We start from the raw sequence: 9981 nt of genomic DNA on the forward strand, positions 1-9981 counted from the left end.
CAGATAAAAAATCTCTGTCCTACAGAGACACTGAAGAAGAAGAGGAATAATCCACCCGTGAAGCTGCAGCACTGACTTTACCATAGCTCTCAGCTCTGCTGAGGACTTTCCCAACTCCTGATGACTGATCCACAGCCCCCCGGAACAGGGAGGAAATTTCCTCAGCACGGGACGCTGGCACACCCCAGCGTGAATATCAGAAAGCCTTTATCTCCCCTCTCTCCTGCCCCTCTCTGCCTTGTAAGGGACTTGGTTCCCTAGAGGCAGAGCAGGTCCCCTAAGGATAAGAAGAAAGGTTTTCCCTTATGGTTACACTTTCCACAAATTGTAATCTAGCTGAATAATTTGAAGCAGAAAACCCACCCCTTTCTTCCTTCCCACACCCCATACACAGCTTAATGAAAATATCAACAACCTAATGTGTTTCACATTTCTGGTCTGCTTTTTCTTAAAAGAAAGTAAAAGGCACGTACTGTGGCTTTCAGCTGTCAGTAATAACCAAGCGCAGTATTATACCCAAGGATTAGCCTATTTGAGGCTTTATCAGGAAACTACACAATAATTAATTGGCCATAACACTGAGTTTTTAAACAAAGCTCAGGTCATGTTACAAGAAGGAAAACAGAGTTAGTGACTGCTCCAGAGACCTCTAAAGTCTCCTACTGACTTAAGTTCCTTATTCCTTTAACATAAAACTGATTTCCCACAAGTTGTATATAAAGACTGTTACATGAAATTAGTAGTCAGACAGTATTTATATATCACACTGATATTTTCCAGATGTAAACTTCAATACTCCAAAGGAAAAAAAAAAAAGAAAAAAAAAAGAAAAAAAAACAGCTCAGCTAATTCAGTGAATCCTCAAAGTAAACCTCAGTGCTGTTTATTTTCTAATGTATTCCCCTTGGCAATGCTAACTTCAACTCATAAACAATAGGGTTGTATCCCAGAGAATGCAGTGTGCCCTCAGCCACAACTGAAAGCAATAGGAGCAGAGCACCTGGCAGAAAAAAGTCCATAATTAACACCATTTGGAAAGCCATAATATGAGATCACTAACTCTTGGCACTTAAGAAAGAGTATGAGGTGGTCCAGAATGGAAAATTTACCCAAATCAAATACATGTGTTGGCATATACCATTACCCTGCTGATTTAAATAAAAACAAGTAGAAGTTTATTCTTAAAACCTTTCTAGAATTGTCCTGTGTTTTAGGTATAATTTGTGTTTACTCTTTAGCACAGATTCTGTGCAAACTATTTATATTCAGTCATGCAGATCAGAACCATGGTACAAATTCATAACTGCGTCTCATTCTAAAAAAGGCATACTTAATTTGACATGACTGCCCTTTGGAAGTTAGTGGGACTGTTCATGCTCTTAAGCAAATAAGAGCAAAAAAATACAGAATCATTTGCAGAGTCATTCTTTGCATAAATGGAATGACTCTTTCTTGTTAAAAAGAGGAAACTAATTTGAAAGGAAGAAACAGTTTGAGGTAAAACAATCAGAAAATGGCTAGAATTTCTTCCTTTTAATCAGTTTTTCACTGAAAACTGCAAATACGATGTACTTTTATTCTGAAGAAACCTTCTTCTCTCTAGTACATGGTATAATTCAGTGAAAGAAAATACCCTTGACAGTCTCAGACTCTCTCTTCTAACCACATCATTTTTGATTATATTTTATTCAGATTGAGTAATCACCTTCATTCTTTTGCTGAGATCATTCCTCTCTCCTTTTAGTCAGAACTCAGTTTCTGCCTCACAAATACAGCACACCTCAGCACAGGAAATATATGTTAGCATTCCTTATTCCAGTTGAAGTGTCCAGTGTCCTAGACAGGAAATTGCTAAATATCATTCAACTTATTAACATATGCATTTTGTATGAAAATTTATTGTTTCTTCAAGGTATGAAAACTTACACATTTTCATTCTAAAATCATGGAACATAAATAAAACATGCCAGGATTACCTGCTGTTGCTAAAAGGTTGGCCTGCAATACCTGTAACTGATAACATCCCTCGCTGACATGGGGGAAGGGCCAGTTATAAAACAATAGATGCACATAAATTTACAGATTACATTTCCTGAGAGGAAAGAGAGAAAAAAACTAAATGACTCAATTTGTAATTTTGTCTCCCTCAAGCCTTCATTACAACACTTCTATTGTGGCATCTTACTGATTTCTACTACGATGACCACCATCCTGTATACACTAAAATAACATTGTATGCCAATTACATGAAGTAATGTGGTAACTTCTTCAATATGCTGCTTACTTTGACTAAAAGACTGCATTAGAGACAATTTTTCTGTAGGCTACATGGCGACCTGTTTTGTTTTGTGCAACAATTAAATGATTCACTGGGTCTTTCATCCTGTAGTAGTCTAATTTAATTAAAAAAAAAAAGTTAATTTGCTTTTAAAAAGTTAATTTTGCTTTATGTATAGCCATAAAATAGTTTTTTTCTATGCCAAATAGAATGTTTCATATTAACAACTTAAGATTATAAAGCTAGCAAAGAGCATTGGCCAGCTTGTCTAGATGCAGCCAAATCTTCCTGTTTAGAAATGTTCTCTTTCAACTTTACATGCTGCAATGAAGTCCAACTCAACCTCACGCCTAAGCTTTTATCAGCCCTTCTCAATGATGTTGTCCAGCATCTATTTTATTGCTAACACCATGAAAAGAAAGTGTAAATGCATTCAGGGTCTTCCTTTAAAATGATAATGCAAGCACAGATGATTCAGTTCAGCAAAATATAATTTCAAAGTATAAAATGTAACAATCTTAATAAGCAGCTTGCTCCCATAAAACCCTGAATCTATGCAACTTCCAGGACAGCACCACTAAAAAAATGCCATTCTAAGTATCCCAGCAATAGACTCCATTCATATTTAGAGGTTTTTGTGGTTTTTTTTTTTGTTGTTGTTGTTGTTTTTTTGGGGGGGAGGTATTTCTTTTTTGGAAAAAAAAAAAAGAAAGATAAATAACCAAATATAGCACAAACAATCAGGAATATTGTTGTCATTGAATACATTTAGGGGATATGCTTTTCATAAAAATATTTTCAACATTATTTATCATTGCCTGTCATCTAACTCAGTTGACATCTACTGCATCAAATACTACAAAGGAAGAATAAAGCAGGACTCTCAACACCATCATCACCCCCACCTTGGAAATCTCAGTATTGCTTCCTTAAATACTACCATAGGCTAGTCACAGACGTAAGAGTCAGCTGAATACTGGACATCCTGTGAGACAGCACAGACATACCAGATTTAATTCTGAAGACTATGTAAGGATGAGGAAAGGGGGAGAATGGTACATATCAAAAATTATATAATGAAAGAAAACAGCTTTCTAAAAAAGCTCGCTAAAAGGTGACCTTACTAGAGAAGAAAGGACATGCTATATCTACATGATCTCTTCCACAGGGAGTGTATGTAGGAAACAAAAAACAAACAAACAAACAAAAAAGACTTATAAGAATTCTTCACATCGCTCTTGAAATAAGAAAAAAAAAAAGTAGATAGTGGAATAGCTGAGAACAGTAGAGAATTTTTGCATATTTCAGTGATGCAGCTGGACAACTGTGACTCATCCAGGATCCTCCAGCCTATTTACTGAGAAAATCATTAAGTGCTGTTAATTTTCATCTTGCAAAACCATTATTTTCCTATATAACACAGGGAGGAAGTTGTACTTAGCACTGGATAGATTTAGCCTTCCCTACCTCACTGGTTCCATTAGTGCTTAATTATGTGACCCATGTTATCCTGACATTATCGTCATGGTAGAGCTCTATCAACCCCACACGAGGATCTCCCCAGATTGTTTCCACACTTAGAGTCATAGTAATCTGCTCTCAGTCATTGCAACAGTGCCCTTTCCAGTATGAGAAGAGAGAATTAACGCACCATGAGATCATGGTAAGGCAGCCACAAAGTAATGCCAGTACTCCTCCGCTGTTTTGACATCCTCGGTTCAGATGGATGTTTCAGATTTCAGAACCATGGGTACTCAACTCAGCTTGCCAGATGTTTCACGGTTCCTCTTGGATAAACTCCCAGTTGAAACTTAAGCAGCCTGAAAGAAAAAACTATTTTCTTTTTCTTGCCTTTTTATTTTTTATTATTTTAAGTGGTATGTCCATTACTACTGTATCCATTTTCATAATTGGATTCTAATTATAAAGGTATTTGTAGTGCATATAAACAGTGGTTTAAAACATCCCAACAATTGTAACCAAGTTGAACTTTATGAGAAATGTTCACAAAGTTGGCTTATATTTTTATTCACAAGGTAGCTATTGATCAGCTTTGTGCAGCAGAACACATGTTCTGGTAAAAATTGAAATGCTTGGAGCTCTAGGAAGAATGAAAAGTTGTCTCTGATGAGCACAACAGCATTGTCATAAATGAAAACAACCCACAAAACCACAAGGAACTTGGGAGTTTCTGAGGATATGAAATCAAAAACATCAGAAAATTCAGTGTCAAAATAAACTTCTTGAGCCTGTTTTTGCCAAATGCAATGGCAACACTCTAAAACACAACTAAAGGAGTCATAACAGAGAATACCTCAGATAGTGCAGGAGGCGTTTTTCTCTCAGCAGAAGTGAAATGCAACACTCTGGAACCTGCAGGTAGATGTCGATCAGACAGTTCTCTCATCTAACGCAAATAGCAAGCACAAGTGGAGCAAACACCTCTAGTGTGTTGCCCAAAAAGTAGCAGGAGCACACCTTGAATTTTCTACTTCCTTTGAATGTGTTTTTTTGTTTGTTTTGTTGTTGGTGTTGTTTTTTTTTTTAGGTTAGAAGAAAACACTTAGATATCTACTATTGCAGTAATATACTGCTATAGTAAATAAACTGCTATTACATGAAAACGAAAGGAGGAAAGATTCAAAGAGCAAGTTAGAATTAAATTAGCAAAAATCATCATCCTCAAACTTTTTTTCACTTTTTCTTGATTCCATAAATAACTTTTTTCACTTCATTACATATAGACAAAGCCATTATAGAGGTAGAAAATGGGCTGATGAATCTTTTAGCATATTTATAATACTTTGAAAACCACATGCTTTGAACTGGGGAAAGAAAACAGAAGTATTTTTGAGGTCTCAGAGTGCAAGACATTGTGGTCATTAAATGTTTAAATCAGCTAAAAAATAATATTAGGATAGGATAGCATTGAGCAAAAACAGCCATTTTCCCCTGCCTATCAAAAGAATTATGATCTGCTCTCTGCACTAATTTTCTCTTTCAATCCTACACCTCTTCATCATCTGGAGGATTTGTCCTTTCTCAGTTTTTCTCATATCTATAGTAGTGAATAGTGTTGATGACATTTTCCTCTTGAAATTAGGAGCAAAAGAAGGAGCCTTCTGGGAATAATCTAGTCCTTATCTGCATGCATAGTAGCTGTGCCCTCAGTTTTAATCTGAAAATGATTTTATCTGAAAAGCAGGTCATCCACCACAGGTGCAGTTGCCATTCTTGCCTTCATCCAGAGCAGAAATATTTCTTCTGAAAATATTAGAAACACCTCATGAAACAACTTGGTACCTTTCATGTTAATGGAAGATTTTTCACTAATTATATAAGAATCTCTGCTTACAATCTCTGCTTATTGTGTCCAGAGTCAGCCTTCCAAAGACAAATAGAAGGTTTTGTGAAAGACAAACAAAATGGCCTTTAAAATCATATTTGGAAAACAAGACAGTCTTTTAAACAAATTCAGTCTAGTTTTACTATCATTTATTTAGCTGCATGTTATAACCTTGCAACGTTGCACTGTATCCACTAGGATTATCTGTACCTCTTCAGATGCAGTTGATAGGACTTTTCATTCACATTGCTGATAAATGTCCACTTTACAGCAGATTTGCGGTAATGTCTTATTAACGTGAATTAGGTCTTTTTTCTTTTTTTTTTTTTTTTTTAAACAAAGTCTTCGAATTCCAGCCCACGTTTCTATAAACATAGCTATGGGGGAAAAAACAAATAACTAACCAAATAAATAAATAAAATAAAGCAACTTCTCTTATATAAATCATCTAGCAAAACTCAGACTCTCTTAAATATCATGAGGTCATCTTCCACAATCCATTTAGCCCCAATCCCTTGCTCTCACTGTGTCCCAGAAATACACTGGACAGTCGGTAGACTGTCTGTTGAAAAACCTCACCAAAGCTCACTTTGCTCACTAAACATTATACCAGTTCTCTTTTCCTCCAGACTAAGGCACAAAACCCAAAACCTTGGGAGGAAGCATAACAGTGAACACTCCACAAGGGCAGAATGTAAGAATTTGCATTTTGGTATTTTCTTTTCACAGGGCTTTTCTTCTGTCAGTGTAGAGATGGCACTTTGTGAGTCAAGAGAGCAGGTGAAGAAGGGACGGAGCTCAGAGGAGTCATTTTTTTCCTTAAATGACAGATGCTAGGAAAATCCTCAGGCCATTTCTTTCTGCTACCTATGAAGTAAACTGGAGACACTGTGTGAAAATCCATGTCTCTCCAGGTCACTAAGCTATAGAGCATGCAGTACTCAAACACCTTTACCAGCAGCAAAGCATAACAAATGACGTGAACTGACAATTCACCTCCATCAATACTAATAATGTGGTGTTTTGTTGCTATGGTTTTAATGCCTTAATAATGATGCATCCATACCTTCTCTAGTAACAGATTTGCCATTACATATAGTACAGCACATTTAGTTGTGAGTACAAACTACCTGATTCCTTCACCATACGGACATGATTTCCATATAACAGTTAGAGCTGATGTCTGACCTGAGTTGCAACTGTTAGCTGGCATGCTGTGCAAAGCAAAACTTTATCTCTAGGCTTTCAATAGCCACATCAACCATCCCAAGCTCACTGCATTAAGCTCCCCAAAGTTTTTGACCTGGACAAAATTGTCTATCGAACTTCCATACATATGAACAGGAGAAATACAACCTAATGATCATAGAATCATAGAATGGCCTGGGTTGGAAGGGACCTCAAAGATCATCTAGTTCCAACCCCCCTTCCATAGGCAGTGATGCCACCCCCTACATCAGGTTCCTTAGTAAAATGTCAGTAAAATTTCCATTGCTTTTAGAGAGCAAGAGACTGTGACCATGAGATAGAATAAACATGTTTGCAATAAACTGTTAAAATACAGGGTGTATTTCAGAATGAGATTAAAAACACAGATTAGTCAATAAACTGCAAAGACACGACAGACAGAAGAAATCCCTCCTCCCCTCCCAAATTAATTGCCATACCTATTTTTATAGGAATTTTCTTGATATATAAAAGCATTTTAAAATGAGAATTAATTTACTCTCATTTTATGTTGTTATTCCTAATCGACAGAGAAATAAGCACGGTATAGATTATCAAACAGGATATAATTGGCAGAGCTAGAAATGTCATCCTGTTCCTCAAACACAAGCTCATTGGAAATCATTCTTGTAAAAATCTCTTTCCATAACCCAAAACACATTTTACTTCTAATTCATAATGAAGTTATGTCTGTACTGTTCTTTGCATTCTGTTCAACCCAGAAACAGAGACTCTATAGCACCTAACATAAACAGGTATAATTTACACATAATTATAACACAGCATAATGCCATTCATAAATTTAAACCCTGTCTTCACAGATGGTGCCCCATATTCCTGCTCTGGAACCTCAGTTGAAGTCTGGCTGTTCATTATTTGCCTTCCCCCATCCCTGCACACAGGAAGACGTTTCAGCTAACTGTTTCTGCCCAAACTTTTTATTTTGTTTCAGCTGGTCTCCCATCCTGGAGCAGAAACTGTTCTGAAAGTTGCTATTTAAAAAACTTGAAGTCTTTTAGTATAACTCACCAAATATTCTCTTTTCCTGTAATCCAGTCCCGGTTTGAATAAATCTTGCTTAAGCAATAATTCTAAAAGCTGCAGATATGATGATGGGTGATGTCTTAACTGACATGTACAGCAACTTGCATATTTCCTTACCTTCACCAGTAATACCACCCTTAATACTTCCAAGAAAGACTTTTGCTTTTTCATGGCTGTACTACATTCTCGATTGAGTCATTTTGTGAGTGAGGAATAGTAAAGTTTTCCTTTTCCTCTCGTGTGAGTGCATCCAGTTATTCCTACTTTATACAGAACAACAAAGTACACAAACTTTTTGCTTTGCTCTGTTGGATTTCTTCTTGTCTTTATTAACTCTATGCTAAAGGTCATCCAGTTCTTCTTTCATAATATTCTGGTACTCTCTGATACTACTAAGACCTCACAATTTTGTATCAGCAATAAATTTCACTTACCTATTTCTTCTTTTTAAGGTTGTTAACAAAAACACTGGGTAAGGCTAGTCTCCTTTCATTTGGCTTCAGATTCTTGTAAATAATCACTACATCCTCTTTCTTCAACTAATCAGATCATTTTGGTATCATGATTTACTGAAATACGTATCGGACCTAACACATTTTCTTTTATACCAAGAAAGAACATCTTATAAAGGAAAGAAAGCAGCTTGCTGTGGTCTAGCCCACCTTTTTCTAAATTACATTTTAGCCCATTTTTCTCATCTCTCCATGACTTACCTTGGCTTTCAAAAACAATTTTAAGGTATGCATTAAAGTAACAGAAATGTGTCAGTAGTTATTATAGGTACCTTCTATCCACCTAGACAATAGGTCATATCTTTGCTATATTTCAGTTCTAGTTTTACAGATTTTTTAGAGAACCAGCAAATGTGCAGGTTTTTGTGTGTGTGTGTGTTGGGGAGGAGACCTGGGAAAGAGCTGGAGTCACTATGACTTGCCTATGAATGAGCCCAAGGTCAGCGTTAACAGCAAAAGGGTATGTATGTGGGTTAGAAAGTACAACTCAAAGCAAACTAAGGGATGATGCTAATATTTCCTCTGAGCAGTATTTAGTCTCTCAGCACAGTGTGGTCCCTGACCTAGAGATCAGCCTGGAGTTAAGTTTAGGCTGAGATAAAATCACAGTCCAGAGCTACATTTGTAATTGGAGATGGAAATGGGCTGCAAAATGAAACTGAGATCTGCAAAAGGAATTCTGTGAAAAGAGACTGTCTGTTCCCTTTGAATGTATTAGCTCTGTATATTAAATTTATACATTGCGTCCAGCTGCAATAGCATCTGTACTCTTATTTTTGCCTTTCTCAACTGAATTCACCCTTTTGGCAGGACTAACATAACTATCCCATCTTTGTGAATTATGACCATGCCTAAGTATTAAGTCCCTTAGTCATAACCTAAGTGGATTAAAACAATGCAATTTACTTGGGCATACAGCAATCACTGTTAGCAAACCTTAGCTAGGACAGGACACTGCAGCTGGTCTCCTGAACAACTCAAGCAATAGCAACCTAGCCCTCACACTCCTCACTCATTTGTCATAGGAAATAGAGAAAAAAATTAGACCTCAGCTCTTGTATTCCAGGCACTTAGTTTCCCAAGACAGCGGAACTAAGAGATTACTGAACATCTTTGGAAAGATGTTTGAAAACAGTTACTCCAGTTCCTCATTTTAAGATATTACTTAGAGAGAAATGGCCCTTTCCTAAGGCCAGTCCATAACTGGAACAGAAAGTTGCCACAAACGCCATCATTCCTTGCTCCAGTGCAAAGTGCCCATCTCCAGTCCACATCCTCTAAAAAATACTCAGCAAATGTTACATTTATATATGTTATTATATATATTTATATATTATCCCCAAGAGGATGGCAGGAGAAAAAAAAATACAAAAAAAACCTATGCAACAGTTTAGCAATTTCATTTAGCACACTACTAGAAGTATTCAGTTACAGCGGTAGACACCTAATTAGTTACACAGCTAAAATGAGTCATTGTTCTTCCTCGAAAGGATGTAGCCAAATTTAAGTGCATATGCACAAAATTAGCTTCATCATTTGTACTACAGTGGTACAGTCCAAATCCTTTAAAGCAA

At 36.5% G+C, this 9981-nt stretch overlaps 1 long non-coding RNA gene across 2 annotated transcripts in view; it reads right to left on the reverse strand.

The window, feature by feature from the left end:
* The window catches only part of LOC121074028, a 44278-nt gene extending 34778 nt beyond the window's left edge, over window positions 1–9500 (reverse strand). For both annotated transcript variants that reach the window (XR_005822060.1, XR_005822059.1), the window contains exons 1-2: window positions 3930–9500; window positions 1706–1836 (exon numbers count right to left, since the gene is read on the reverse strand). This is a non-coding gene — a long non-coding RNA (uncharacterized LOC121074028). The remainder of the gene's footprint in view (window positions 1–1705; window positions 1837–3929) is intronic.
* Window positions 9501–9981: the final 481 nt, after the last annotated feature.

This window comes from Cygnus olor, chromosome 8 (assembly GCF_009769625.2).
Source record: "Cygnus olor isolate bCygOlo1 chromosome 8, bCygOlo1.pri.v2, whole genome shotgun sequence".
Classification (NCBI taxonomy): Eukaryota; Metazoa; Chordata; class Aves; order Anseriformes; family Anatidae; genus Cygnus; species Cygnus olor.